Source organism: Bufo bufo, chromosome 3 (assembly GCF_905171765.1).
Source record: "Bufo bufo chromosome 3, aBufBuf1.1, whole genome shotgun sequence".
NCBI classification, from domain to species: domain Eukaryota; kingdom Metazoa; phylum Chordata; class Amphibia; order Anura; family Bufonidae; genus Bufo; species Bufo bufo.
Window position 1 is genome coordinate 433,254,427 of NC_053391.1, and position 18,226 is coordinate 433,272,652.

At 44.3% G+C, this 18,226-nt stretch overlaps 1 protein-coding gene across 2 annotated transcripts in view; it reads left to right on the top strand.

The window, feature by feature from the left end:
- The first annotated feature begins 959 nt into the window (after positions 1–959).
- Positions 960–18,226, top strand: part of TAB3 (TGF-beta activated kinase 1 (MAP3K7) binding protein 3) — a 64,785-nt gene continuing 47,518 nt past the window's right edge. For both annotated transcript variants that reach the window (XM_040424997.1, XM_040424998.1), the window contains exon 1: positions 960–1,208. The gene's annotated coding sequence lies outside the window, so the exon portion shown is untranslated. The remainder of the gene's footprint in view (positions 1,209–18,226) is intronic.

The following is an 18,226-nucleotide window of genomic DNA, read 5'->3' on the forward strand; positions in this document are numbered from 1 at the left end:
TACCGATAACGTTCAAAATCCTCAATATCGGCCGATAATATCGGCCAAACCGATAATCGGTCGATCCCTACCTGCGAGACTGAGAAAGTGTTGTGCTATTAACTGTAATGGACTGGTTAGGTAAGGGGACTGAGTGATGTGTGGGAAAGACCATGAATTCAGTTTTCTCCATGTTGAGTTTTAGGAATCGGGAGGAGAAGAATTAATAGATATACTGCGATTCTAGATAGCAGGGAAGTGACATCTTGGCCAAAGAGTTTCTGTAGATTCGAGTGCCGTCAGCATAGAGGTGGTATTAGAAGCCATGGGACTCTATGAGCGGTCTCAGGCCCAATGTATAAATGGAGAAAAGTAGGTGACCCAGGACATAGCCTTGAGGAACACCAACAAAGAGGGGACGCGACGAGGAGGTGGGGACGTATGAATGGGGAACGCTGAAGGTTCTCTGAGGTACGAGGCGATCCAGAAGAGGGCTAGGTCTGGTGCTGAGGAGAGAGTGGTCAACATTGTCCCAGCTTATTTCCTCCTCTGCGCAGGTGACAGACTATGCCTAGAAAGCTCTCCTGAAGTCCATGAAGTCCTCTCCTGTCCATTGTGTCTATGGACCATGGGGCTGCCGTAAAGCTTTTTTTTTTTATGCTGTTAACAACAGCTCAGGCAAGATGGCCGCCCCCATAATCATGTTTAGAAAATAGAATTAAAAAAATCTATCTGGTAAAAATGTTTGGCGTCCCATTTCCTAGAAGGTAAATAGTGCAGCAGACTGTGAACCATCCCTTCCCTCTGACTGCAGAGCAGGCTGAGCTGTGGGGGAGAGGCGGACAGCAAGCCTACAGGATGGGCGAGTGCCTCCAGCAGTAACCCGTCAGGGCGCAGCGGAAGTTCCCGCGAGAACGGGCGGGATTGTCGCTCACGTCCCACAGCCAGCCGCCTCTCGTCTGCGTCAGGCACCACGGGACCGGATCCAGGAAGTGAGCGGGGCTCAGCGCTGCGGGTCCTTATCTCGGCAGTGCACTGGCAGCCCCTGCTCCGGCCTGGTGACGTCACGGCCCGCTTAGCTGGGCCTAAAGTAGCTTAAGCCGGGGAAGCAGCCCAAAGGATAGGCTGGTGTGCAGCCGCCTCCCTGGCATGGAGCAGTGCCAGCTCCGGGGCACCCCCAGCCACCTGGAAGTGGACATGGGAGATGAATGAGCACAGCTGTTTTGCAGGTAGGATGAGTGTTGTGTCAGTCAGCTGCTGCACAGCCTGTCAGTGACGTGGGAGCCTGGCCGGGCAGGGTTCATAGAGAGGATCAGTCAGGGGTGGGCAGCCACTGGTTGTACCAACTGTAGGGAAGAACCCAAAAGTTACAGACTTCTCCACATTTCTGAATATGTGGATGCACAGTCTTATATCAAAAAGCAATGAAGGGGCACACTCAAAGGGCTCACTTGAAAAAGCAACGATAGACACTTTATTTAACCTAAAAATATACATAAAATATAGGCTGAATACAAATATGTGGCACATTGAGTGATATATAGCCGGCACATATGCACCACCTTTCTATCGATTAGTAAGGGTCTCAGCCAACATACTTGCTACAGGAATCACCCTGGGACGGGTGTACTGATACACGGGACTCAATCCTATATATATATATATATATATATATATATATATATATATATATATATATATATATATATATATAGGTCATATATTTGTATTCAGCCTATATTTTATGTATATTTTTAGGTTAAATAAAGTGTCTATCGTTGCTTTTTCAAGTGAACCCTTTTGAGTGTGCCCCCCATTGCTTTTTGACATCCACGTTTCACTTTGGTCCTTAGGGTGGGACTTGTAGGTGAGCACCTTATCTCATACGGTGAGAGGTTGAGCCGCTGAGCTTTCTGGTTATATATTTTTCACAGTCTTATATCAGACATGTATATGTGGTCACTGTGCATATCGCCCATGTATATGTAGATGCACACCTGTATATCACACACATGTGGATGCACACACATGTATGTGGTCACACGTGTGTGTATATTAAACATGTATATGTGGATGCACAGTCTTATATCAGATATGTATGTGTAGGCAAGTCTGTGTATATCGCTCATGTATATGTACCGTAGATGCACACCTGTATATCACTCACACATATGTGGACGCACATACATATATCACACATGTATATGTGGACACACGTGTGTATATTAAATGTGGATGCACAGTCTTATATCAGACATGTATATGTAGCCACGTGTGTGTATATCGCTCATGTATATGTAGATTCGCACCTGTATATCACACACATGTGGACGCACACACATCACATGTATATGTGGTCACACGTGTGTGTATGTATATTAAACATGTATATGTGGATGCACAGTCTTATATCAGACATGTATATGTGGATGCATACATGTATATTACTTATGTATGCACTTTACAGGACGAATCTGATAAGTCCATATGTAAACCATATGGACTTATCCGTCTTACTGCATAGCAGTCCTATATACGGCCACCAGTGCATGGGAGCAGTATTGCTGCTAATACAGGTATACCGCCCTTTATTGCTCTTGATGTGCTCTGTTAATCATCCTGATTTATTTTCTTCGCGCTCGCTTGCTGTGTAACATTTGGGGACAGGCGTGTGGCTACTATGCTCACGGATACATACCAGCTCGGACAGATCCCCAAGGCCATGTAGCTAATGGACCTAGAAATTCGATTTTGACACCTCTGTTTTAGGACCTCCTGGCTGTCAGACATGATGCAGACAGTGTTGTGGAAAGGAAATTGGCAGCACTGAAGCCTGGTTGTACATTAGCAGTATTAATCAGATTTCTGTGTGTACAGTATAGTACAGTGGCAGCACTGAGGCCTGGTCGTACGTTGTCAGTATTAATCAGATCTCTGTGTGTACAGTATAGTACAGTGGCAGCACTGAGGCCTGGTCGTACGTTGTCAGTATTAATCAGATTTCTCTGTGTGTACAGTATAGTACAGTGGCGGCACTGAGGCCTGGTTGTACATTAGCAGTATTAATCAGATTTCTCTGTGTGTACAGTATAGTACAGTGGCAGCACTGAGGCCTGGTCGTACGTTGTCAGTATTAATCAGATTTCTCTGTGTGTACAGTATAGTACAGTGGCGGCACTGAGGCCTGGTTGTACATTAGCAGTATTAATCAGATTTCTGTGTGTACAGTATAGTACAGTGGCAGCACTGAGGCCTGGTCGTATGTTGGCAGTATTGATCAGATTTCTCTGTGTGTACAGTATAGTACAGTGGCAGCACTGAGGCCTGGTCGTACGTTGTCAGTATTAATCAGATTTCTCTGGGTGTACAGTATAGTACAGTGGCAGCTCTGAGGCCTGGTTGTACATTAGCAGTATTAATCAGATTTCTGTGTGTACAGTATAGTACAGTGGCAGCACTGAGGCCTGGTCGTATGTTGGCAGTATTGATCAGATTTCTCTGTGTGTACAGTATAGTACAGTGGCAGCACTGAGGCCTGGTTGTACATTAGCAGTATTAATCAGATTTCTGTGTGTACAGTATAGTACAGTGGCATCACTGAGGCCTGGTCGTACGTTGTCAGTATTAATCAGATTTCTCTGTGTGTACAGTATAGTACAGTGGCAGCACTGAGGCCTGGTTGTACGTTGGCAGTAGGGCGGCAACGAGTATTCGTTTAAATCGAGTAATTTAACACATAAAAATCCTTGATGCAAATTTTTTGCATCAAGGATTTGTTTGTGTCACGTTACCACGGAGCGGGAGCGAAGAGCTTGCTATTACTCCATGGTCTCCCGCTGGCCCGCAATACTCACTTTCCAGCAGGGGGCCTCCAGACACTCCACGGCACGTCCATGGTCCTGCACTGACCTCCTGACGTACACACGCCGTGACCTGACGCGCTGTGTGACGTCAGGCATAGAGCAGCGCAGAACGATGCAGCGCCCCTGCTGGTAAGGTGAGTTAGTGACATCAAGGGGGTGGGGGCGTGACTAAAGCCGGGCACCCGGAGTGCACAGCGTTATATCAACCAATGACACTGTGCACTCCGGGTGTCAGGAGGAGGGCAGGCTGCATGGACAGGCACAGCTCTGGGTGCTGGGACAGAAGCTCTATGTGGTAGCTGCAGCTCCAGCTTGCAGGGGGCGTGTGCCAACCAAGATCCCAGACCAGAGAATCACCATGAATAGTTCCAGTCAAAAGGCCACCAGGAACAGTGCCCCCACAGTAACCTCCTCAATAGTGCCAGCCACAGTGCCCTCATCGATAGTGAAGGGGGGAGAGACAATGGCACAAGGGGGAGTGGAGCTGATGGCACTGGGGTGGGGGAGTGGAGCTGATGGCACTTGGGCTGATCGCACAGGGGGGAACAAAGGGTGTGGGGGACTGATGGCAGGGGGAGTTTTTATAAAGGAAAAGTCTATTAATTCATTTTTTTCTTATTAGATTACTCGATTAATCATAAATAATTGATAGAATGCTAGGTTTCTAAAATAATCGTTTACTGCAGCCCTAGTTGGCACTATTAATCAGATTTCTCTGTGTGTACAGTGGCAGCACTGAGGCCTGGTCGTATGTTGGCAGTATTAATCAGATTTTTCTGTGTGTACAGCATCTTCTCATGCAAATACCTTCTGCCTTACATCATAATTCCATAACGGATTACCAAAACAATGCAATTCTTCCTCATTTTCTTTCTGTTGAATGGAGCTACAACGAGTTCCTTTTTTCTAACTATAAATTCAGAGCCACTAGGGTATAATTCAGACACAGACTAAGGGTACTTTCACGCTTGCGGCAGGACGGATCCGACAGGCTGTTCACCCTGTCGGATCCGTCCTTCCGCTATTTCGCCGGACCGCCGCTCCGTCCCCATTGACTATAATGGGGACGGGGGCGGAGCTCCGGCGCAGCACGGCAGTGCACGGCGAAAGGCCGCCGGGCTGTTATAAGGGAAAATAATAAAGATCGGGTCCCCATCCCGATTGTCACCTAGAAACCATGCGTGAAAGTCGCTTGATTGCGGATGCTTGCGGTTTTCACGCAGCCCCATTCACTTCTATGGGGTATGTGTTGCAGAAAAATCATGCTAAAAAAAGAAAAGAAAACATTGCCACAAGCAATCCTGGGAACACATGCTCCGCACTGGAGGCTGCAGGACCTGGTGCTCCCAGTCTTGTGATGTCACAAAGGCCCTTTTTTTTTTTTTTTTTTTTTTTACACAATCTACTTGTTTTTAATGGATGTTAGAAAGGTGCAGCTCTGTCTAAATGGTCCCACTAATTAAAAAAAACTGCCATGTGAATAGCCCCCTAGACTTTATTAGATTCTGAAGACAGCCATGTTTTATTGGCTGTCATTCTGCAGCCTCGGGAGTGGGCATTTGAGTGCTGCTGGGCAGATACCCGCTCAGGAGAACGTGAGTGGCCCTCATTATTTCACTCCATGCCACCTTAGGCATGTCAGGGGACATATTACACTTACAGCCAGTATTTTACCATTGCCAGATTTTCTGCCTTACCATATAGTTTGCTTACTGGTCTTTTTTATTTATTTTTATTTTTTATTTTTAAGAACCTGGTTTCTATGCTATTTTTGGTGGTGTCACTATAAATCAGTGGACAACAACTTGAAAATGTAGGTGGAAGGAGCAGATTTAAAACCACATGGGCTTCCTGGCTCCTGACATACGACTTTCCCTTACCAGACCTCACGTGTACCTACCTAGTGGAGCGCTGGGTGTGCACTCCTGAATACATATTCATTAAGTAAACACCTTCTCAATGAAAATGAATGTGACGCCTCATAAATGGTCATCGCCTACACTTGTTCTGGTAGGATTTACAGGTAAGTACAGTGATCCCTCAGGATACAATATTCTCAACATACAATTGTCTTTTCTGACCCATCGTAAGTTGAAACCAGACTCCGCATACAATGCCTCAGACTCCGCATACAATGCCTATAGATTTATCAATATATAGGGCTATTACTCATTTTCGTTCAGTAGTTTTTAAAAAAAATTGACTTTTATAATATGTAAATTACCTCTCTACCAGCAGGTAGGGCGGCTACTTGCTGGTAGCAGCCGCATCCTCCTTTCATAATGACGCCCCCTCCTCATGTTGATTGACAGGGCCAGCGAACGCGCTCGTCCTCTGGCTGGCCCTGTCTGCGTTTTAAATCTCGCGCCTTCGCCGTACCAGTCTTCAGTCGGCGCAGGCGCACTGAGAGGAGGACGCTCACTCGGCCGCTCCTTCCTCAATGCGCCTGCGCCGATGACGTCACATCTACACCCGGCGCACTGAGGAAGGAGCGACCTGCTATCAGTGCGCCTGCGCCGACTGAAGACCGGTACGGCGAAGGCGCGAGATTTAAAACGCAGACAGGGCCAGCCAGAGGACGAGCGCGTTCGCTGGCCCTGTCAATCAACATGAGGAGGGGGCGTCATTATGAAAGCAGGATGCAGCTGCTACCAGCAAGTAGCCGCCCTACCTGCTGGTAGAGAGGTAATTTACATATTATAAAAGTAAATTTTTTGAAAAAACTACTGAACGAAAATGAGTAATAGCCCTATATATTGATACATCGCAGCATAAGGATTTTAAGGAGCCAAAAAAATAATAATATGACTTTAGGGGGGTGACAGAAGCCCTTTAACTTCATCTTTTATTATACATGTTGCAGATATTTCTGCTGCTGAAAATCTGTTCTGGAAGAGCACATGTAGCTGGCCTGCTGCAGAAAATCCACAGCGAATCGGGCTGGTTTCTGTGGTGGCTTCACTTCCAGGATCAGAGCGGGTCTTCTACTGCTTTCAGCCTTTGACATGTCGTAGATTGAAAACCTGCTGCATTTTTGTGGATCATGCAATATTCTTGTACTGTAAGAGCTGCAAATTATCCGCCTAAAATTTCACTATGGAGAACACCACCAAGTCTGGCTGTACCCTACACCTGAATGGGGCTGTTTCTACAGGTTGTTAAAGGGAACCAATTGTGTTGAACATGATGTCTGAGCTGCAGGCGGCATGTTATAGAGCAGGAGGAGCTGAGCAGATTGATATATGTTTCTGTGTGAAATGATTCAGTAAAACTTGTAATTTAGGCTACTTTCACAGTAGTGTTTTTGCTGGATCCGACAGGGTTCAGCAAAAACGCTTCCGTTACTGATAATACAACCGTCTGCATCCATTCTGTACGGATCCGGTTGTATTATCTTTGGCATAGCAATGATGAATCCTGTATGAACACCATTGAAAGTCAATGGAGGACGGATCCGTTTTCTATTGTGTTTGAGAAAACGGATCCGTCCCCATTGACTTACATTGTGGGTCATGCCAAATCCGTTCTGCTCCGCATCCCATAACGGCAAGAAAACGGTTTGCTCTCCGGTATGAGAACAGAACGGAATGCATTTTGGAGCATTCCGTTCTGTTCAGTTCCGTCCCCATTGACAGTGAATGGGGACAAAACAGAAGCGTTTTTCTCTGATATTGAGATCCTATGACTGATCTCAGTACTGGAAAAGTTAAACGCAAGTGTGAAAGTAGCCTTATCCATCTTTGCTGTTTCTGAGCCTAGGAGTCATGTGGGCGGTGCCATCCTTTTATCCCACATTTCAGGGAATGCTATCAGTCATTGATGAGATGACCCACTTCACTACTGAGCTCCGAAAGAACAGATTTAGGCCTCGTGCACACGACCGTTACCGGCTGTGGCATGTATTGCGGCCCGCAAACTCTTGAATGGGTCCGCAATCCGGAAGGAGTGCTTCTGTGCAGTTCCTCTCCGTGCCTCCGCACCGCAAAATAATAGAACTTGTACTATTTTTTTGCGGTGTGGACAGATTGCGGTCTCCAATGCACGGGACGGCCGAGCAACGGCCCTGTGCATTAGGCCGTACTGAACCTTTTCGCAGGCCGCTTCTCAGTCTTCATTCAGGTGGGCTGCTTGGTGGTCTTTCTCTGAAGGGTTACTTGCCGTTCAGACAGATCCTGCCGGCTTCAAAATGCTTGGAAGCCAGGGATCATTGCACATGGTAGTGACTTGTGACTTGCTTCCATTAGAGATAGACTGACAGGCTTTGATGAATTGCTGTTATTTTGAGGAGGTGTAAATGTGCGCTTCTTGGTATTTTGGGTTCTTCGTAGTCTCCTGCAGTTGCTGGATGGTATTCGAGAGCGAGGTGACTCTGGTAGGGGCCATTGTTATTTGCTGTTCTTGCATGATTTATTCTAGACATTTTAAATGGTGGGGTCAGTTTCACCCAACTGTGCAAATGTAGATTTATTAGTCTGACTCATTTCTAATTATACGGCTCCCCTCTAAAAGCAGGAGGAGAGCCTCACAGATTGTTACACTAGGCTTCATGTGCGTATGGTACTAGTTTGTGCTCACTACGGATCACTATCAGTACAAGTCTTCTTACTCAGAAGGAACACAACATGCTTTTAAAAAGGGTCAGTTTTTGTGTGGATGAGATTTGTTCAAGAGACCTCTATATGGACATCATCCCTTAGGGCTCATGCACACAAACGTGTGCCGGCTGTTCCGATACACGGGCAACGTCCGTTTCGCTGCCGCAGACGGATGCAGACCCATTCAACTTGAATGGGTCCGTGATCCATCCGCACCGCAAAAAAGAATCCTTCTGGATTGCGGACCCATTCAAGTAACTGGGTCCGCATCGATGATACAATGTGCACACGACCATTGCCCACATATTGCGGACCCGCTGTTCGTGGGCGGCAATACGAACACGGTCGGGCAACGGCTGTATGCATGAGCCCTTTATAGGTTTGGTAATAATGTGGATCCATTGAAAGTTTCTTTTTATTGTGGTGGTAGAGTATTTGTAGCATATATTACAGTAGTGCTTCTCAAACTGTGTCATGTAGCGGTATTGAGCAGTGTAATTGTGAATCCTAACACTGGAGTGAGATGGAAAACTTGATGGATATGCCTCTGCCTTTCTCCAGCAGCCGACTCCTCTCCTTTCCATCTCGAAAGACTTCAGATGAATCAGCACTCCAGACTGAAAAAAATATCAAGGAGCCATTGGCTCCTAACCTGAACAATTTAGGAGCCAAATTTAAAATACATATAATTACCATTTAATAAAAAATTTTTTAAAAAGGCATGTCTTACCTAGGGTTGTCACTATACCAAAATTTTTATTCGATTTCGATTCCATAAAAGTGTTGCGATACTTGATACCACGCGGAAAAAATAAAACGCCAAAAAAGCTGCGTGCATTCCGCATTTTATAGAACGTCTGGACCATAATAGAACAGTCCGATCCAAATTTTTGTCGGGCCAAGGTGACTAAAAAATGGCAAATTGCGTGTTTCTTTTTTGTTTTTGTTTTTCTGTTACGGCGTTCACCACATAGGAGATATTTTTTAATAGTTCACTCTTTTTTGGTTGTGGCGATATGTAATATGTTTCTTTTTTTATTGTTTATATATATTTTTGATTATATATTTTGAAAAGGGGGGCGATTTAAACTTTTAGTAATTTGGTGTGTTTTTTTATTTTTTATGGTAGGCCTTCACCTACCATAACTGATAAAATACCGTGCTGGTCCGGCACCACAAATCTGAATCTGTAACTGCAGTTTATCTACAGTGAGTCGGTGGTAGTCTGAGCCACACCCCCTGTCTCCTTGTTTGTTCTCTCTGTCCCTACAGCTGCTGTGGTTAAACATAAGCCACCACAAGCTCAACAGGGAGTCAATGGCCCAGATTTACTAAGGTTGTCTAGACCTGCACCAGGGGCTCAGGCTGGATGATAGATCTGGTGCAGGGATAGACACTTTTCTCCGACTATATATCAACTAGTAGTTGGCTTACTTTGAAGCAGATTGTTATGCCTGAATTATGGTGGAATTTTGGCACAAAATGGTGCAAATTACAGAAAATAGCATAGAAACCCTTGACGTGCCAAATTGTGCCGCTTGGTGCACTTTTTTGGACAGATTTTGGTGAACACACATTAATAAATCTGTCATCAAGGATAGTAGGATTATAAAGTCCAGGTCAATACTAGTGAAAAAACATGACTATTAGGTAATTGCCAAACACATACTAAGATGCTCATACAGCATCAATAGCTGTTGGCCGAAATGTGCCCTGGCATAATGCACATATCAAACCGGGGCTATACAAAGGCTTTTTTTCTTGGGCAACACCTTGGTTCAGCTGTGCTGCAGTCTTGTATGTAGTCTGTGCAGTCCAGGCCTAGACCAGTGCGTACGTACGTTACTAACCTTTGAACATCAGGTACAAGATAAGGAACCATACACTGATCATATTACCATCATATGATGCCGTGTTTACTATGTTTAACCTATTAGTGCTGTTTATATGTAAGGTTTCAAAAGGGAAGGCGAGTGGTGTAGACCTCATGCACACGACCGTATGTATTTTGCAGTCCGCAAAAAATACGGATGACGTCCGCGTGCATTCCGTATTTTACGGAACAGCTGGCCCCTAATAGAACTGTACTATCCTTGTCCGTAATGCGGACAATAATAGGACATGTTCTATTCTTTTGCGGAAACGGAATACACACGGAGTAACTTCAGGTTTTTTTTTGTTGTTTTTTTTGCGGACCCATTGAAATGAATGGTTCCGCATATGGTCCGCAAAAAAAAAAAAACACTGAACAGACACTGAAAGAAAATACGTTCGTGTGCATGAGGCCTTTCTCCTTGAAAGCCAACTTTTTGCTCTCATGTTTATGGACACGTGTTTCAAAATTTAAGGGGACGGCCACCTTTCTTAAAATCCTATCCATTTTTGCTGGTACTGTACAGCACTGCAAATCTGCCGCATGTAAGTCCCCTGGGGCAGATCCACTGTGTTCATGCCATATGTGAACATACCATGAAGGATTTACCACACATGAACCTTTCGAGGCTGAGTGTTTCTTTCTAGCACTTCCATACATAAGTATGAATGTACCCCGTCCTGTAGGGTTTATAATCCTTACGGATAACATGCTCTCTGGTGCAGTTGTCACCTTGCTTTTCCCACATGCCAATTATCCCTGTACAAAATCATGGGCATGTTCTGTTCTTTTCTGCAGTCATTACATGCTGCCCTATTTCATCCCCAATATAAAGCTAATTAAATGGCTTGTCCCACACACAATATACTACTTTTTCAAAGCAAATGTATTATAGCCACTGAGTTATTCAATAAAATGTATCTGTATAGCGCCATTTGTACTTTTCTTTATTTCTCTGTCCACCTCGCTGAGGTGGACACACATGGTCGGTTCCATCCATTGACTGCCATCAGCCATATCTACTGCTAGAAGCTTTGACAGATACAGGGCATGCCCCCTGAGAAAGGATATGTTTCCTCAGCTACCAGCTTGAAATAAATCTAGCACAGCGATTGGAGCAATGAGTGGAGAGATCTCTGGATCCATGTGAGGTACAGGGCTGCTTCTAGCTTTGTTAGCATTTGCGGATCTGCAATACACGGGCACCGTTCCATGTAAATTCCGCATCACGGATGCGGACCCATTCACCTCAATGGTTCCGCAAATCCGGAGATGCGGAACAGAAGCACGAAACGTAACACTATGGAAGCACTACGGAGTGCTTTCTGGGGTTCCATTCCGTGCCTCCGCACCCTTTAAAGACAGATTATGTTAGTGTAAACAGAGTCTTGGTCAACCATTAAGAAGGCTTTTTGAATCTGATTACCTTTAGTATATTATATAATTGTAATGGATAAATGTAGGGTTGTTTCGGGTATTGAACTTCCGATACCCAATCGATTCTTTTAGCTACCGGGATTTGTCTTTTTTATCAATACTAGGCTGTGCTACTGCACCGCCCAGTATCAGAGAACATGGATCGCACCGCTTTCAGCAGCACAGGGAAGAAGGAAGCAGTCTCTCCCTCCCCCTGTGCTGCTGCTGCCGCTGCCTCCAATAAGAGCGCAGAGGGGAGGAGGAGGGGAGGGGCTGTGGCCACTGCGACCACAAATGATAATTAACCTTTAGTACAGGAGGCGGGTGCCGGCAGTAGATCAGCGGCAGTTAACCCCTCAGGCGCTCTATTGGGGTGAATAGACAAGGGATTAAAAGATCCCAGGTTCTAGCCTGGGATTAAAATATAAAAAAATATCTACTATGCGGTGAACGCCGTAAAAGAAAAAAAAAGAAAAACTACGCGATTCACATTTTTTTTTTTTGTTTCACCTTGTCCCCCCCAAAAATAGGATAGGACTGTTCGATTATGGGCCAGACGTTCCATAAAATGCGTAATGCACGTGGATTTTTTTGGCATTTTTATTTTTTTTGCGTGGTATCGAGTATCGCAATACTAGATAAATGGTCTTCAGAGAGGTTGTCTTATGAAAACGGCCTCATGGCTGAATTCTGAAAGTGGTTGTCTCGGATGCGATTAACCTCTTTAGGCTGCATTCACTTGGCCATAATGCTGTCATTTGCAGTACCAGCCAAGTGGATGAGATTTTAAGATTTCTCAAGCACATGCTGCAAAACAGTCTGCAGTGTAAATTTGCCATAAATTCATTTATGCTGCAAATGTCCACAACAGATTTCACCCTTTGCAATGTGTAGGGTAAAATCCATGGCAAGTCCAAGTCTGCAGTGGAATCTGCAATGTGTGGCCATACCCTTAAGCCTCTTGCACACGACCGTATGGCTTTTTCAGTATTTTGCGCTCCGCAAAAAAATACAGATGACGTCCGTGTGCATTCCGTTTTTTGCAGAACGGAACAGCTGGCCCCTAATAGAACAGTACTATCCTTGTCCGTTATGCGGACAATAAGGGTCCATTCACACGTCCGAAAATGGGTCTGCATCCGTTCCGCAATATCGGAAACGGGTGTGGACCCATTCATTCTTTATAGGGCCGGGAGAGATGCGGAGAGCACACTATGTGCTCTCGACATCCGCATTTCCGGAGCGCGATCCCGATCTTCCGGAATTCGGACCCAAACTTCCGGGCCGTGGCTCCGCAAAAAAATAGAACATGTCCTATTCTTGTCCGCAATTGCCGGGGGGTGCCGGCCGCGTGTATTGCGGATCTACAATTTGAATATCCGCAATACACTACGGACGTGTGAATGGACCCGAATAGGACATGTTCTATCTTTGAACAGGACGGAAAAACGGAAATGGAAGGCATACGGAGTACTTTCAGTTTTTTTTTTGTTTTTTTTTTGTGGACCCATTGAAATGAATGGTTCCGTATACGGATGCGGACCCATTATTACGGACGTGTGAATGAAGCCTAAGGCTACATGCACACGAACTTTGTTTCCGTGTCCGTTCTGTTTTGTTTGCGGATAGGATGCGGACGCATTCATTTCAATGGGTCCACAAAAAATGCGGACAGCACACCGCTGTCCGCATCAGTATGTCCGTTCTGTAGCCCTGCAAAAAATATATATATAGAACATGTCCCATTCTTGTCCGTTTTAGGTATTGGGTATTGTTACAATGGATCTGCAAAAAAAACGGATGGCATACGAATGGCATTGTTGGGTTTTTTTGTGGATCCGCAATTTGCGGACCGCAAAACACATATGGTCGTGTGCATGTAGCCTTAAAGAGGACTCGCTACCTCTCCTGACTTTCATAAATAATTGAATTCCATGCAATAATGATTCTGAAGTGTATTTTCTTATAACTCCATGTTCTTCCATTCTTCTGTTATTGCTACTAAGGCTACTTTCACACTAGCGTTCAGAGCGGGTCCGTCTGGTATCTGCACAGACGGATCCGCTCCTATAATGCAAACGCTTAGATCCGTTCAGAACGGATCCGTTTGCATTACCATGAACAAAAAAAATAAAAAAATATTATTATTTTTTTGTTCATGATAATGCAAACGGATCCGTTTTGACTTTACATTGAAAGTCAATGGGGGACGGATCTGTTTGAAAATGGAGCCATACTGTGTCAACTTCAAACGGATCCGTCCCCATTGACTTACATTGTAAGTCTGGACGGATCCGTTTGCCTCCGCACGGCCAGGCGGACAGCCGAACGCTGCAAGCTGCGTTCAGGGGTCCGCCTGCTGAGTGGAGGACAAACGGAGCCAGACTGATGCATTCTGAGCGGATCCGCGTCCACTGAGAATGCATTAGGACTGGACGGATCCGTTCGGGGCCGCTTGTGAGAGCCTTCAAACGGAGCTCACAAGCGGAGCCCCGAACGCTAGTGTGAAAGTAGCCTAAGGCTGCTTTCACATTAGCGTTTTTTGCGCATCCGTCATGGATCTGAAAAAACGGTTCCATTACAATAATACAACCGCATGCATCCGTCATGAACGGATCCGGTTGTATTATGTCTTCTATAGCCATGACTGATCCGTCATGAACACCATTGAAAGTCAATGGGGGACGGATCCATTTTCTATTGTGTGAGAGAATACAGATCCGTCCCCATTGACTTACATTGTGTGCCAGGACGGATCCGTCTTGCTCCGCACCACATGGCGGACAGAAAAATGCTGTAAGCAGCGTTTTGGTGTCCGCCTCCAGAGTGGAATGGTGACTGAACGGAGGCAAACTGATGAATTCTGAGCGGATCCTTTTCTATTCAGAATGCATTAGGGCAAAACTGATCAGTTTTGGACCGCTTGTGAGAGCCCTGAACGGATCTCTGAAACGGAAAGACAAAACGCTAGTGTGAGAGTAGCCTAATAAGTTTATTAATGTAATTCAAACTGGGTGTTACTAGTTGGTGGTGTGTCCTTGCATTGTCTGATACTGTTCAGTCAGTGCTGTCCATGTCAGTCTGTGTAGGGAAACGCTCCCAAATGGTAACACTCAGTTGTAAATTTATCCATAAGCGTCTGTAGGAATAATAGAGAAACTGCACAAGAAATAGTTATAGGAAAATATGTTCCAGAATTATTTCATGGTAAATGTAAGTACTATAGTACTATAGTTTTCACTTTAGAAGACCACTTTTTGCCCCCAAAAGTGTAAGGAAATGGCAGTGCGTCTTATAAAGCGAATACTAATGAGTGCTTCCATTATGGTATGCTGTAGGCGCAGGGAGTTGTGAATGTAGCGCTGCTAGTGCAGGCTGTACTCACCGCTCCCTGGTCTTCTTTGGGTGCTGCACTGCATAGTCCTGACTGCATACAGCATTCGGTCATTATGACCTGGCACTATGCGACGTCAGGGCACAGTGCAGCGCGGGCCCAGAGAAGACCAGGGAGCATCGAATGCAGAAAGAGCATCTGGATGTGCAGAGCGGCAGCGCCATCTGGAGATCTGATCTGATATCTGATGAAATATATATATATATATATATATATATTTCATAATTTTTTTTATTTTTTTCCCTCCTCTAAAACCAAGGTCCGTTTTAAAATCCAATGTGTTTTCTAAAGTGAAAAATATGGTAGTTACTAAAACAGACATGTCAGAAGAGGATAAAAAAAGGCTTTCCACAATACTGATCTATGAGTAAATCAGAAGTGTGATGAGATAGTGAAAGTTTGATTTATGTAACTAGGCACTTCCAGTTGTCACTTTTTTTTGTAAAAATGGAAGTGATAGTTGTCACCTCTGAATGGGCTTCTAAAACTGATGATAAAGCCTTCTAACAAAGTCTTCTAACAAGAGTTTATTAGACGGGAGTTAAAATGTTATATAACACCCATGGCTTGGAAAGAGATTTTCTTGTATGGATGAGATGTGCTTCTCTCACTTGCTTTAGTCCAAGTAGGGATGTGCATGCTTGCCTGAATTATGTAAGGATTCTTCATACAGGACGTTCTAAAATGTCCAGTCTAAAATGGTTAAGGCATTTTTATCCCACGTTTAATGTATACACGTGGCATACGCACAGTGGAATCTGTCACCATAGGATTCCATTGTAAGAACGCAAAACACACCGGCCATGTGCACACCACATCACGGTGCAGACCAATTGACCTCAATGGGTTCATGGTCCACATGTTGTGGCGAAGTAATACATGTTCTATACACTGAGGAGTGACCACTCGAATGCAGAAGCACACGGAGGCCCTTCAGCCTGCTTCCGCATCCATGCCACCACACCACACCACAAGTGATAGGACATCTCCTATACTTTGCCACCAGATGTAGGGCAGCTATCCTATAAGTCAATATTCGACTCTTTAAATAGGCCTTGAGACGTGACTCGGATAATAAATAAGCCAGCACCTCATCTGCAGAGATTTTATTTATTTCTTTTATGCACTTATATAGCGCCACTATATTCCGCAGCGCTTTACAGACATTAGCATCCAACTGTCCCCAATCGGGCTCACAATCTAAGTTCCCTATCAGTATGGGAGGAAACCAGAGTACCCACGCAAACACGGGGAAACATACAGACTCCATGCGTTGTCCTTGGTCGGAATCGAACCTAAGGACCCCAGCGCTGCAAGGCACCAGTGCTAACCACTCTGCTCATCCCCCAAATCCTCTACTTTGCCGCAACATGCTGACCACGGACCTATTGAAGTAAATTGGTCTGCACCGTGATGCAGCATGCACATGGCTGGTATCTGTCTTTTGCAGATCCGTGATTTGTGGACCACAAAAAAATGACCATGGAAAAAATGCAGAATATTCAAAAAAATGAATATATAACACTATATTCAATATAGTGCTATATATTCGTAATGACGAATATTCGTAATTTTTTTCCATCTGAACACATGATTCCTCCCTGCTTAATTTGCTTGTGGGTCAATGAGTCATTGGCCCACAAGCAAGAAGAAGGGAGGAATCATGTGTTCAGATGGAAAAAATGCCTAATATTCTAAAAAATGAATATATAGCACTATATTCAATATAGTGCTATATATTCGTAATGATGAATATTTGTAATTTTTTTCCATCTGAACACATGATTCCTCCCTGCTTCTTGCTTGTGGGCCAATGACTATAGCACTATATTCTAAATATTCTCAAATTCTCGAAGTGCCGATATTCGCGATTAAAATTCGAATATTCACGCTCAACACTATTCTCTACATGATAAATGCCGTTTGCAGAAGTGACACATCCCCTTTAAGTTTCAGGTATTTGCAGTTAAAGGGTTCTCCAGGAATAAAAAAAAATGAAAATTCTTAAATATTATTTTATAATAAATATATTCACAAATACCTTTCATTACTTAGAATGGCTTGTTTTGGCTAGGGAGCAATCATTAGGAGAAATGATATGGACGCCGTCCTATCAGTACACACAAAACCTGTCCTAATCGCACAGGAGGAAAAGTTACTTCAACACAATGAGCCATAGTGCTGCCTCATCCTCCTCTCTGCTCTGCTTGTCAGGAATCATGATCCTGAATACAGGTGAATCTCTGGGAATGGAGATGATGAGGAGCCATGAGAGGAGGGTGGGGATGTGACTAATGAGCAGCAGCTCTTGTATGCAGTCTCCATTACCACAGTCTGTCCTGTCCGTCCTCTCTGTACTTCATGTCTCCTCATGAACTAAATTCCCCAGATATCCAGCTAAAGTTCTTATCATCTGTATTCAGTATCATAATCCCTGACAAGTAGGAGTAGAGGATGAGACAGCTCTTTACCTCAGTGTTGTAAAGTAACTTGTCCTCATGTGTAATCAGGTCAGGTTTTGTGTGAACTAATGGGACAGCGGCCATTTTGTTTCCCCTGATTATTGCTCCCCAGACAAAACGAGCCGTTATAAATAGTGAAAGGTATTTTGAGAATATTATTTTTATATATTTATAATAAAGTAATATTTAAGTATTTTCATTTTCTTAATTCCCGGAGAACCCCGTTAAGTAAGGACACATGTTACTGAAAGCAGTGCATAGTATGGGGAAGCCTTCTGAGACTAGTTTATGTTCCAAATAAAATTAATGAAAGCACTTCCTGGGTTTGCTGCCTACTAAAACAATGGCTGGAAGGGTGTGTTGCTACTGTAGCTTTAGTTTCATAGGGGTTCTTGTACTAAAATATATTAGTCCATTTTTTTATATCCTTTGAATTGAATGCATCTCATGTAGCGTGTGCAGTGTGTTTTTTTTTTTTAGGTTCAGGTTGTCTGGTGCAGTTTTTGTAACCAAAACCAGGATTGGATTACAAAATAGAGCAGAGATAGTATCTGTCGTTTGTATGTATTCTCCTGTTGTTTTAGCTTCAAAAACTGCATCAGAAAACCCAAACATGTAAACCCAGCCTGCAGATGGAAGACTTT